Consider the following 13,687-nt stretch of genomic DNA (forward strand, 5'->3'; position numbering starts at 1 on the left):
CATTTGGCCCAGTAATATGATATCGTAAAGGTACAGACACTGGGAGTGGTTTAATGTCCCCGTTGCACACCTGTCTAAATCACAGCTGCCTTTGTCCACTCGATCTCCCCGAGCCCAGCTGCAGTAACCCAGGATTGCACTCATTTTGCCCTTCGCGCCCAAGGACGATTCTTTGATTAGACCTCCCCCCGCAGTTGCCGGGGCGTCACTAGGTCCAGAAGTACTCACGACAGAATCGTTCCATGCGGGGCCTGTCGGTACTCACCCCACCCTTGCTTGTACCACATTTCCCTTTTATCTCATTAATAAAACGTCGGTCTCCACCACTGACCACCATGATCTCCCTGTGGGTCCATTTTTAACGGAGTCACTAGACCACGATGCCATGTTGCCCTGTTGCGTACCCTTCATTCCCCCTGCTTCTGAAAAGCCCCGAAACAGAAGTGATCACTGTTCATAGCCTCATGCCACTTGGGATTCTTCGTGTGAGGACGGGTCCTTTTTTATCCCCAGCCTCTGCACCTTTGATGTGACGGATGCCAGCCGACTCCACCCTCCCGATTTCTGCTCTTTCTTCCTCCCCACCAGTAGAGGCCACTCTGTCCCCAACATGTACATTCGCCACTGCAGAATCTATCCGGATGGTTGGCTCAGCCCACTGGAATTTTCCTCAATGACTACATTGTTCAGAGCTTTTAATAGCATCGGTGATGGACTGAGAACTAATCAGCCCTGACATCAGGAACATGCTCTGTGTTTCAAGTCATCAGCTAGTGTGCACTCATTAATCATGTCAGCCAACCATCCTGTTTGCCTGATTGGATTTGATGGGGTAAACAAACAACAAACAAACAAGAATGTAATTTTCCTGAGGTTGCGTGCATGTAAACAAATCAATTCAATCTTTATGCATTCATTACCTAAATCACATTAATGGAGAAGACTTTAAGGGTCTATTAAACATTTTCCTCTTATGATTCCAAATATAAACAGAGCATCCCATCCCTCTGTGGGTTCTTGAAATGTCAGTGTTAACAATGACTGCATCACGCCTGAAATGACTGGACCATGGGGCTAGGGATCCAACTTACCCGGACTGGTCACAGAAAGGGGGCCCCACGGGGGCCTCAGCCTGGTGGGGGCACGCGCAAAGGGTCCATTTCTCTGCCTTAGAGAACATCAAGTCCTGGCGGCTGAGCGGTGGTAGACGTTTCATATTCTTTGATGTTGAGGTTGGTTTGCGCTCGCCGGATTGCATGGTCTTGTGATGTTTTGGATTTTGTGGGTCTTACCTGACGTATCTGGCAGCGGTTCCAAGAACTAACTGTGCTAGAGGTCTTTGATGCTAATTTATATTTTTTAAAGGGTGTTCAGATAAGTCAATGAACAAAAGCTGGTTGTGAAATATGCTGTAACCCCTTCTGAGCAGTGTAGCACCAGTTTTACCAAGTCACCGAATAACATGAGATGTTTTCCTTGACCTTCACTTCGGCGGAGTCTGAGCCCTGCCACCAGGTGAGAACGGAGGAGGACGAAGGAGGTCCTTGGATCTAGGAGATTCCAACCCCAGGATCCCCGAGTCCAGAGCCCATGTCTTTCTGCCTCCCATCACCCCAACTCTCATAGGTCCCCGTGGACTTTTCACCTGGCCTCGAGCCAGCCCAGGTCCTGCTGTGATAGGGGAGCCAGAAAGGAAGCATCTCCCAGGTTGGTTACATTCAGAGAGGTAAGAGAAACCTACGCAGTTACTGGCCAGGAGACGAATTAACTAGATGTGAGAAGACAAAGAAGTTGAGGATGGAGACATCTAAATATTTGCTTTAAGAATTTTATTGAAGAAATATATGCATTGCCCTGGTTGGTTTGGTTAGCGGTTAGAGTGTGGGCCTGTGAACCAAAGGGTCGTGGGTTTGATTCCTGGTCAAGGGCACGTACCTGGGTTGCAAATTCGATCCCTGGCCCTGGTCAGAGTTGTGCGGCAGGCAACCAACTGATGTCTTTCACATCGATGTTTCTCTCCCTCTCTTTCTCTCTCTCTCCCCCTCCCTCCATCCCCCTCTATCTAATACCCTCAGGTGAGGAATAACAACAATAGCAAAAGAAATACATGCACATGGGTAAAAAGCACCCACTATACTTGTTGGGCATGTGCCAGCTCGACCAGGGGGAACTCACTGTCCTGGCAGAGGTGATGTATCGGGGTGAGGGGTCATGACTGTCAACTAGATTCGGTAGATGCTCTTATGGAAAACACTGAGGACTGGCGATGCTTTTGGCTTCATGTTGTGTTAATGAAAAGTGTACCGGCTGGGAAACTGTGTGTGCCCGTGCAGTGGGCAGTGCCAGCCCGGTCGATGATGCACATGTCCACTTAGGCCCGAGGAGGGCCGGGCACCGGGGCACACAGAGGGCCTGCCCCCGCCTTTCTCACCCTGCACCTCCTCCCGTGCACCCTCCCTACTTTATGCCAGCCAGATGCCATCTCCTGAGAACCTGCAACTCGATTCTTCTCCCAGATGGAAACTTTCACCCGTCCTCCCCAACCCGCTTCCCCTCCGGGCTCCCTGCCTCGGTAAATGGACCGTCAGATCCTGAGTCCTCTGGGACACTTTCCTCTCCCAGGTTCAATTCCGTGTCAGGACCAGGCGGCTCCATTTCTCAGAAGCTACCGCGTCCTCCCATCCCGCTGCCGCCTGCAGGGCCGTGTGCCAAACCCTCTACATTTGGGGGGGGGTTACTGCAGAAGCCCCTCTCTAACCTCTGCTCAGCTGGCCGACCTCCCCAGTGACCCTGTCACACTGCGTGTCCCTCCCGCCCGCTCAGAACCGGGAGTGGCCAGCTGGCCTGAGGTGGAAGCCCCCTCGTCAGGGTCTCGAGTGGCCCGCTGAGTGGCCCGCTCTGTCCTCAGCCTTCTCCTCTGGCCGTCGGTCCTCTGCCTCACTTCTCACCCCGACGCCCCACCCTTCCAGGCCTTCCGGTTTCTCAGACCCAAAGCTCAGCCGCCCCGGGGCCTTCTCCTGCCTGCCCCTGGCTCGTGGCCTCCCCTCTTGGTCTGGCTCATCTCCCACCATCTCAGCTTAGCTGTACCTTTTCTGATTCCCCGGAGGGAGTTGGGTGTCCCTCTTGGTGAAGAGGTGTCCCTCGGTCTCTGAAGTTCTGTTGTACCATTTGATACTGTTACTGTATTTAAGTCCATATCTGTACAACGAAGAAACAGCCAGCCCCCCTAGGGGCAGGCCATGTCTGTTCTGTCTATCGTGGTGTCTCCGAAGTCCCAAGCATGTCGCGGGTCTTCAGGAAACATTTATGATACATTAATGAAGATCTCCACACCTGTGTGATCCATTGACAGGTGGCCACGCCTCCCCATCATTTAATTAAACGTTAAGCTCCATAACATCAGATCCCATTTCCAACCAGGCTCTGTACTTCAGGGACCCAGCAGAGTGCACTGCACACAGTAGGTACTCAATATTTCCTGCTCAAATCTCCTGTTTGAGTCTGCAGCGGCAACTTTTGGGGTGTCCCTGCCTGCTCTCCCACCTGGACTTCGATCTTTATGCTCTTCCCCTCACACTGTTCCTTGTTGAGACCGTCTTGGGAGCAGGTAGGCCTGGGAAAGGACATGAAACAGGCCATGTGGAGGTGCCACTGTCTGATGACAGCTCGTGTGTACCCTCCCAGGCAGCACCTGTGTCTGCACAGGGTCATGCCTGAGTTCAGGGAACACAAGCCAGCAGCCTGGGAGCCCCACAAGGCTCCTCACCTTGTTTCCTGTGGCCTCCAGTGTCCAGAGGACTTCTGAATTGGATGGCAGCATTTGAAAATTGGCAAGCTTCACACAAACGACTTCTCTTGCACAATCGGAAGGCTGGGCAACACTGACCATGGTTCCCGCAGGGCGACAACCCGCTGAGCTGAGGCTGTGCTCAGCACAGTGCGTGGCCTGTGATATGTGCACAACTGACATCTTAGAAGTAGAATAAGAAAGCAGGTCATGAAAGAAAAAAATAATGCTTACTATTTGGCTTCTCACTTCTACTGATAGCTACTTTCTCACCTAAAAAACAAGTCTCGCCCAGCAGGTGTGGCTCGGTGGTTGAGCATTTGACCCATGCACCTAGAGGTCGCCGGTTCTCTCTTGTCGATGTTTCTCTCTCCCTCTCCCTTCCACTCTCTCTTAAAAAAAAAACAAGTCCCCAAACTCCATTTTATGATCAGGCCAAATGACTTTTAAATACTATACTATTTTAAATATCTAGTTTTAAATGTATTCAATGCTATCTAGCTATTATTTATTAATATTACTTTTAAGTTCAAGTTTGAATATTAATTGCACATGTAACAGCTAAAAGATTAAATGATGATTTGAGGTCTTGATTATATAAGATGAAGATATTTGTTTCTGTGATAATGCACCTATGGTTAGATCTAGTAGTCATGTCATCTGTAACACCATAGCACTGCCTTATATGATGGGCAATAAAACTAAATTTTTACTTATTTATAGATTTTGAGAGAGAGAGAGAAACACTGATTTGTTGTTCCTTATTTATGCATTCATTGGTTGACTCTTATACATGCCCTGATTGGAGATTGCACCCACAACCTGGCGTATCAGGACAATGCCCTAACCAACTGAGCTACCCAGACAGGGCGACAAGCAATACAAATTAAACCAGGACCTGACAGTACATTTTCTGTCTGTGCTTCCATTGACCAACTCAGTAACGCCTGCCTTCTACTTTGTAGAACACGTAACACCTGAGAAAGATTACCCTCCTCCTCACTGTCTTGAGAGGACCTTTCCTCTCTAGTAAGCCAGCTCTGGGAGGCAGGGGCTGGGCTGGGTACATTCTACACTCTGCTCAGTTATCCAAAGGCTCAGTCGATTGAAGGACAAAGGCAGAAACACAGGAACTTTTCTGCAGTGAAGAGATGTTTCTTTTCCTTTCAGCACGATGTGAAGGAGAATAGATGGCAGGTGTAATGACTGTAATCTCTTAACAGTTAATGGTAAGTAAATAAATGCTTCTGAGCTTTTTAAGTTTGGGTAGATTGAAGAGAAAAAACATTGTCATTATGTGGAGAGATTATATTTAAAAACATGGTTCTAGTGTAATTTCTTATTCAGAATCAGAAAAGATGTCAGAGAAATTATGCCTTTGATTATAACAGAAAATATGAAGTTTTAAATCATTTCACCTCCCACATTGAAATTCACCAAAAGACATTAAAAAGAACTTATATTTAAAATTCTAGTGTGGGCTGTTAAGGGTTCACAGCCTACCGTCACTGTTATTGTAGGTAGGCATTTGAATGTAATGATAGAAAATGCCAACCTCCAGGAAATAAGAACTTCAAAGGACACTATTAAAGTAAATTAGTCATCAAAAATTAGTCACCAAAACGGCCGATGGTTCTTTTCATATTTTATATAATTATAATCAGATAAAGGAGGTTATCTAAACTTTGCTTAAAACCCTCTTGAAGAGCCGGAAGGCAAGAGCTCAGGCCTATTACATCAGCACAAAGTGAGGGGAGGAAGGTTCTAGAAAGGAGAGTCGCAAAGGGGAATCACCAAATTTTGCACAATCTGCCTACATCTCTGGACGGCCTCTGAACCATGCACGTGTGAGGCAGATTTAACCCTCCCAGCTCAGGCTAATAACTGTCTGTTAAAACAGCAACAACAATCGGCCTCTTTGGAGCAACATAACTGAATTCAGAATCTCTACATTCTATTACTCAGATGTCTAAGATACAAATCAAAATTACTAGACATTTAAGAAAGAGGAGAATAGGACTCACAGTCAAAAGAAAAGTAATGTAGCTTAACCACAAAGAAATACGAAAAATAATCACTAGCAGCTTTGAACAGATGTTTGGAGATGACAGGAGAATCAGGGAACATATAAGATAGATCAATAGAAATTATCCAATTTTCAGGTCAGAGAGAGAAAAAAGAAAACAAACAAAAAAGACAGCTTCAATGCATCATGCATAATATTAATTTCATTGACATTCAAGAGAAAAAAAGAATGGGGACAGCTATCTCCCTCCTCCTAGGAGGCCTCTTTATTGGGACTACATCCCAGCCACAGGGGCTGATTGGTAGGAGGAGTGTAAGTGTGAGAAGTTTGGGAAATTGGAGAGGGGAAGACAGTCACCAACGTTATCCAATATGGACAGAACCAGAGAACATAACATTACTTTGAGCTTCATTTTTCTTACCTGTCACATGAAAATAACATCCCAATTTAGAGTGAGATAGTGCATTTAAGGTTTTAGCATAATGCCTGGCATTTATGGAAGTTGGTATATCTTTTGTTGTACATTATTATTATTTTTTTTTAAATCCCCACCCAAGGATATTTTTCCATTAATTTTCAGAAAGTGTGGAAGGGAAGGAGAGAGAGATTGAGAGAAACATCGATGTGAGAAAGGCACATCAATTGCTTGCCTCCCACATGCACCCTGACCAGGGCGGGGGGGATCAAACCTGCAACCCAGGTGTATGCCCTTGACTAGGGATCAACCTGGGATCTTTTGGTCAGCAGGCCAACACTCTAACCACAAAGCCACACTGGCCAGGGCTGTACACTCTCCTTTTAATGTTTTAACCTGCTATAGTAAAAGTGTTTACTATTCATTATCTAATGGAAGAAATGACAATGATGTAAATCTAGAAAATGATGTAAATCTATTGATTGATTTTTTCCCCTCAAATACAATAGAGTACACATTAAAAAAAATTTTTTTTTCTTTATTGATTTTAGAGAGAGTGGAAAGGGAGATAGAAACACTGATGAGAGAGAACATTGATTGGCTGCCTCCTGCACCGCCCCCCACTGGGGATCTGGCCCACAACCTGGGCATGTGCCCTGACCGGGAATTGAACTGCTGACCTCTTGGTACATGGGTCCACGCTCAACCACTGAGCCACACCGGCCCGGCTACCTTTCTTTTTTTTTTACTTATGAAGCTTGAAAGCGCCCTGAGTTTTTCGCTTACAATCTACTTTCTTAGACTGCGGCCATGATAGATTTGGTAATGATCCTTCTGTATCACTTAAGTTGCTTCTTGGTGCAAGCACAATAAAATCTGAGAGATAATCACAGGGCTTTCCTTCTGGCGAATGCAAACAGGAAGCTCCCGCAGGGCTGGCTGTGCCTGAGGCCTGACCCGGCTGGCTGTCTCACTGACAGCACTAGGCCTCCATCAGGCAGCTGTGCAGAAGTGACTCGGCAGGGAAATCCTCGCTCTGAATTTCACCTAGAATCAGAAAATCAGTCCTTAATCAGAACAATGGAAACTCCCAACAGGAAACAAGGGACCTAGGGACGTTGGGTGGTTGGAGAGATGGCACCATTGTAACGGAACTGAGTTGGCTCTCTGAGTGGATAGTAATGACTGTTCCATATTATATTTACTTTTGTTCAAGACCAGCAGTTTAAAACTAAACTCGATGAAGGCAGCAACCTATCAATTTGTATTGGGAAATCTGAGTTCTTCATAATGCTTAAGTATTGGGATAAATATGAAAATTTAAATGGTTTAAATCATCTCTTCCACCAATTATGTGTGATAGCCGTCATTTTCCCTAAAATTCCATTAGGTTTCTCTGATTCAAACGTAGTACCTACTCATTGGCTAATTCTGTCTCATTCACTGGAATTGTTGATGGGTAGGGCAATGTGGAGGGCATAATACACACTGAGCACACCCTGATAAATCCACACACTTGAATTGAAAATTGAATGTCATAATTATGCAATTTTCTTTAGGTTAATTTGTTGCAAAGAACTATAACCCAGACCTTCTTATGCTGTGGCAGAGAGGTTTGAGGATAATCCTCAATTCAGTGGTGGTCCCACCCCTAACCCTTGGGAAGGGCTCCAACTCTGTAGGTAAAACTATAATGTAGAATTTGTATCATCCAGATACGCCCCCCCCCCCCCATTGGAGCAATCTAAGATAATGCATTAGCAAGCGAGGCATTAGCAAGGATAAACAGCGCTTTAAGAAAACTTGTCTGCAGTACTAGAAAACATGTCAATGTAGAGAGCAGAGTTCAAAGACAATGGGTGGAGAAGCTGCATTTCAGAGAAAAGTGGTGGATTGGGAGGTTCAACAGCTCGGTCGTCAAAGGAAGGAATGAAGCCTTGGAGCCAGCCACCCCATGGGCTCCATGAAATTCACATGAACACCCTACATTTGGCTGGTCTGCCATCTCAGTCCAGAGAAGGTGCTTGGCCTCCCATCACTGGGGCCTCCATCCCTTCAAATGCTAGACAGAAGTTAGAGAAGTGATGGACTACTCTTGCTTTATAGCAACCCTATAAAAAGTTAATTAAAAATTCTTTTCCTGTAGCTACATGAGGGTGTGGGGAGAAATAATTTTTTTTCCCTATTCCTCACCCAAGGATATTTTCCACTGATATTTTTTAGATAAGGGTGGGAGGAAAAGAGGGAGACAGAGAATCGTTGATGTGAGGACTCATCAATTGGTTGCCTTCCACGTGACTCTGACCAGGTAGGGGTTCAAACCTGCAACTGAGGTATGTGCCCTTGACCAGGAATCAAACCCAAGACTCTTTGGTCTGCAGGCTGACGTTCTAACTACTGAGCCAAACCTGCCAGGGTAAGAAATAATTTTTTAAAAAGCCCCAAGATTTTATATATGTAAATACTTATGTAATATAATTATTAAATATACATTTTATAAAGGTTATATAAATAACCCTGGGGCTTCTTTTATATAATGAATATATATTTGTATATATAAATTTTCCTAACGAGGCACAGAAAAACATTATCAAAGTTTTCCTACATTTTTGGGTTTTTCTAGAGCACTGCATGAACTATATAGTAGGTAGTTAATAAACAGCTATCATTAGTATTACCCAACGAAGCAAAGTCCTTTAATAAAATATTATTATATCCTATTACTATGATATAGAAATTTTAGAACCTATTCTATTAATAGAATTTCAAAAGAAGGGAACTTTAACCTAAATGACTCATTTTACACGAGGAAAATGAGGCTAAATTGACTTTCTTAAGGTGACGATGTGATGTAAATGGTCCTGTCTCAGCAAAATAATGCATAATGGAACTGAAAAATAAACTCAGATTCGACTTCATGGCTCAAAGATGAAATGTTAACTAAATCCCCAAGGTGAGAAAGGGAGCAAGATTCATCACCCGAAGACCAACAGAATGCCTAACCCACATGGCGAATTGCCCTAGCTACTGTTGTTGAGAAATTTATCATCTTGTCATAGAATGACACTGTTGAAAGACATTAAAAGATTGTATTCATAAGCACTACATTTTCAAGTACATTTCAATGGAACTCTGAAGACAGAATCTAGTTTTACGCCATGTTTCTCTACAACTTTGAGCTGATCATTACTAAGTCAGGGTGGCAGAGTGGAAAAGCCCGACTGGGGTGTAGAGTGGAGCCCCGCTTCTACGAGCGGTGAGATCCGGGGAGGCTGAGGCTTCTGGACAGCCACTTCCTCCTGTGGATTATGAGAATTCAGAGGTCAACAAGCTCTCTGTCCCAGCGCTTTACCTTCTCCATCTCAGCACTACTAAAATTCTGCTACACACCAAAAAATACATTTTCCCCCATCTGACACACACACAAAAATAATAGGTATAATTTTGATTCATTCAGACGGGGCAGCTATTGTTGTGTTGGCTGTGGTCATTTTTTAATGTGACAATCTAAGGGGAAAGAGATCAGTGCCCCTGACGACGCAGGTGTTGCATGTTTTTAAGTATGTTTTTATTGATTTTTTAGAGGGCAAGAAAGGGAGATGGAGAGAAACATCAGCTGTCTCCTGTAAGACCCCTACTGGGGTCTAAGCCAGAAACCGGGCATGTCCCTGACCGGGACCTCAGTCCATGGGACGCTGCTCAGTCCACTGACCACACCAGCCGAGGGCACTGCATGTTTTAAGAGTTCCTGCCACATACCAGTTGAAGTCACTCCTCTGTCCTCACTGTTACGACTTTAACAGCGCGGAGATGGAATCGGAATCGACAGAGGATGTGGGCGGGGAGCCCGTCATTATGACTGTAAGGTCATCATTTCTGTCCCTTTCACTGCATCTCCAGCCTGACCCCAGTGGGACGCGCCGCCCGCCCCAGGTCCCGGTCCCCCAGGTCCCGGTCTCCACGCGAGGCCCGCGGGTGCCCCGCGCACGGTCGGGCCTTCCTTTCCTCCCGTCCCTCCTCGCGCCGAGGCCCGCACCGTCCGCGCAGGAACGCCCAGGCCGCCAGCTCGTACAGCCCGCTCCGCCGCGCGCCGCTTCCCGCGGCCCTGACCGCGAGCCCCCGTCCGGCGTCCCCGGGCGGCTGCTCTCAACCTGGAGGGCCCACGCTGCCGCCGCGCACCCTCGGGCCGGTCCGGGCCAGGGCGCGTCCGCTCCCCCCGCGCTGCCTCGCGCTTCTCGGCGGCGGCGGGCGAGGGGGGAAGCGGGGGACCCGGGGGGGGCGGCGCGGGCGGGACCGCCCGGGGACCCTCCGCAAACCTCCGCCGGCCCTCGGTGAGACACCGCCAGCCTCCCAGCCGGACCACTGTCCCTCCGCTTTCCGTTTACCTCTCTTGGGGAGGGAGGGACTTCCGGCTTCATCTCCAAGGGACTTCCGGCAGGAGCTGATGTACCGAAAACACGGCGGTACACAGGTCCCTTAGCCATTCGGGGCAACCAAAAAATGGGGCGCTCGACGTGGGTTTTACTGCGCCAGTCCCAAGAGGCTGTGTTTTGGCTGTAGTGTCCGGCGATCGGTTCACGACAGAGTCGTCCTGGGAGCCGCCGGAAGTCGCTCGACGGGAAGACAGGAAGTCCCGCCCCTTCCTCCCAGAGGGAAGACGGTGAGCCGGAGGAGTCAGTCGTAGGGGCGAGCGGGAGCGATCCTGTCGGCAAACAGGTAAGTTACTGTCAGGCCGGGGCGGGGGGTTTGGAGGCGGGGACCGTCCAGCGTCAGCGCGGGGCCTGGGGGCGGTGGCTTGAGGGCCGGGGCGCCGGCGGCTGGACGCCGGGAGCCCCGCCAGGGCCCTTCGCTCTTCCTCCTCCCCCTTCCCCCCGCCTCCGCCCCTCCCCGCTCGCCGGTTCCTCCCGACGCCGCCCAGACTCGCCCTCACACGCCCGCCGGGCCTCGCCGCCGCCGGCCTCCGCTCGCGCCTGCCCTGCTCGCTCCGCGGCCCGCCCGGGCCGGCTCTCGCGCACCCGCGGGCTCCGGCCTCCCCGCGGCGCCCGCGTACCCGGCCGCAGTCGGGCGCGTCTCCCCGCCCGCCGCCGAAGCGCGCACGCCCGAGCGCGGAGCCGCCCGGGGCCGCTCGTCGGCTGGGCGGTGGTTTCCGCAGCCGCCCGCCCACTCGGCTGCACAGCCGCCACCCCGCCTCCTTCCGTTAAGGGCGCCGGCGGGCAGCGGCCCCCAGCGCTGTGGCGAACGCGGAGGCCGGCCTCTCTGGTCCCCGCCCGGCACCTGGAGGGAGACGCAGGCCGCCGCCCTCCGCCGTCCCGGCCGGCCGCCCGCGTGCGCCTGCCGCGTCCGGCCGGCCGGGGGCCGAGGGGCGGGGGTCCGGGGGCCGAGTCGGGGCGGGGGCCCGGGGTCCGGGGCCGGGGTCCGGGGGCCGAGGGGCGGGGGGCCGGGGGGCCGGGGTCCGGGTCCGAGGGTTCGGGGGCCGAGGTCTGGGGCCGGGGGCCGGGGCCAGCGTTCAGGGGCCGGGGGACCGGGGGCCGAGGTCTGGGGCCGGGGGCCGGTGCCAGGGTTCGGGGTCCGGGGGCCGGGCCCGGGGGTTCGGGGGCCGAGGTCTGGGGCCGGGGGCCGAGGTCTGGGTCCGGGGTCCGGGGCCAGCGTTCAGGGACCGGGGGACCGGGGGCCGAAGTCTGGGGCCGGGTTCCGGTGCCAGGGTTCGGGGGCCGGGGCCAGGGCCCCGGGGAGGGGGGGCTGCTGACCCCTGTCGGTGGCGTTGAGTTTTTAACGGCCCATGTGTCTCACCGGGGAGCGCGGACGAGGACACGTTGGCAGGGGGCAGCCCTGAACACACCTGACGGGCCTCTCTGTTCTCTCGGTGACCGGAGCCCGAATGGTGAGCGAGGTGGCTCCCGGCGGGTCTGCGGCCAGCGACGGGCCTTGCGGTGCGGGGCTAGCCCGGTTGGAACACCGCACGTACGTGTGGGTTAGAGCAGCACTGGCAGAGCCCACGGGATCCATACGGGGTGCATTTCATTGGGCCCCGCAACCTTGCGGGAACTAGTGCTCCCTCTTTGCCCAATGAGAACCGGATTAAAACCTTTGATCAAAGTTAACGGCAGGATTCAAATCTCAGGTGCTGGTCATTCTTTTCCAAGTTTGCTATGTGTGAAATTATACGTCCCTCCCGGCACGCGTGGCACACACGAAGGAGGGCTCTCTAGGGGCGAATTCCCCTGGCCTGACACGGAAGGCAGTTCTGATTATTGCTGTGAACTGTTGGTAGGTGCCTTTTGTTGTCGTTGTTAAAGCTGTTTAGGAATAACAAGATTTACAGAAAGGCTGCAGGATAGACAGAGCTTCACTGGTATTCAGTAAAGTGGTTCTGCTTGAGCAAACCTCGGTTCCTGCCTTATGCCAGACATCATTCTGGGTGCTGGGGAGAGGAACATACCGCTCGGGAGGTTTTCAGGGTCCGGCTGAGGGGACAGATACGTAAACAAATGAAGCCTCTTGGACGTGTGGAAGGGAGGTGCTGGAGCAAGAGGACAGTGTGTGGCCGCCTGCCTGCAGAGGGGTGGTGAGGGCTTGCAGGTGCCTGTTGGAGTTAGGTCTCAAGGGTCAGTGGGTCTTCACTTGATTGATGGGGCATTTCTGCCATCTTACCAGGTTTGTTTTATTTCAGGAGAACACTCTAACTTTTATAAAACAGCCTTTTCTAATTTGATCTCCCTGTCTCTTCTGAGGTTCGTTTTGCAGGTATCAGGGGTTGTGAGAAGAATCCCAGTTTATAAATCTATGAATAGAAGATTAAATGAAGCTGTGTTTCTTATGCAGTAATGGAAATTTCTGGATCTATACATTTAAAAATTCTTCATTTTTCCTACTTGTTAAATACTTTTTGTGGTCTGGTCACACACGTTCTTCATGTGAGGATAGGAGCACAGTTCTGAACTATAATCTGTGTTCAAGTCCCACACCAGAGGGGCACGTGAGTGAGTGAGTGTCTGAGTCAGCTTGGGCCGCTGTGACAAAATACCATAGCCTGGGTGGCTGAAACATTTCTTTCTCAAGTCTGGAGGCTGAGACATCCAAGGTCCAGGTGCAGGCTCCTGTCCTGGCATGCAGACGACCACCTTGCTGTGCCCTCACGTGGCAGAGAGCAGGAGAACTCTGGGCGGTCTTTGCCTTATAAGGATACTGGTCTCCTCTTTTAGAGACAACCCTCAAGACCTCATCTAAACCTAATTATCTCTCAAAGATATCTGCCCACCTCCAGATACCATCACTTTGGGGGTTAGGATTCGACGTAGAATTTTGAGGGGGCACAATTCAGTCTGTGGTAGATAGGCTTCTTGGAATTATTGTTATGTGGAATTAATTCCTCCAAAATAGGTTTGATAGAGAACTAAGTAGGAAACTAAAATTAACATTTATATGGTTCTTACTAAATGTGATTCAAAGACCAATGGGT

General features: G+C 50.1%; 1 protein-coding gene and 1 long non-coding RNA gene across 3 annotated transcripts in view; one reads left to right on the forward strand and one right to left on the reverse strand.

Moving 5' to 3' along the window:
* Window positions 1-9,041: 9,041 nt before the first annotated feature.
* Window positions 9,042-11,312, reverse strand: LOC118619373. Its single transcript, XR_004957161.1, has 3 exons — window positions 11,279-11,312; window positions 10,614-10,930; window positions 9,042-9,527 (listed from the first exon to the last, which is right to left on the reverse strand). It is a non-coding gene; the product is annotated as an uncharacterized LOC118619373 (long non-coding RNA).
* Window positions 10,885-13,687, forward strand: part of ZNF407 (zinc finger protein 407) — a 373,411-nt gene continuing 370,608 nt past the window's right edge. For both annotated transcript variants that reach the window (XM_036246080.1, XM_036246081.1), the window contains exon 1: window positions 10,885-10,944. The gene's annotated coding sequence lies outside the window, so the exon portion shown is untranslated. The remainder of the gene's footprint in view (window positions 10,945-13,687) is intronic.

This window comes from Molossus molossus, unplaced genomic scaffold (genome assembly GCF_014108415.1).
Source record: "Molossus molossus isolate mMolMol1 unplaced genomic scaffold, mMolMol1.p scaffold_m16_p_6, whole genome shotgun sequence".
NCBI lineage: Eukaryota > Metazoa > Chordata > Mammalia > Chiroptera > Molossidae > Molossus > Molossus molossus.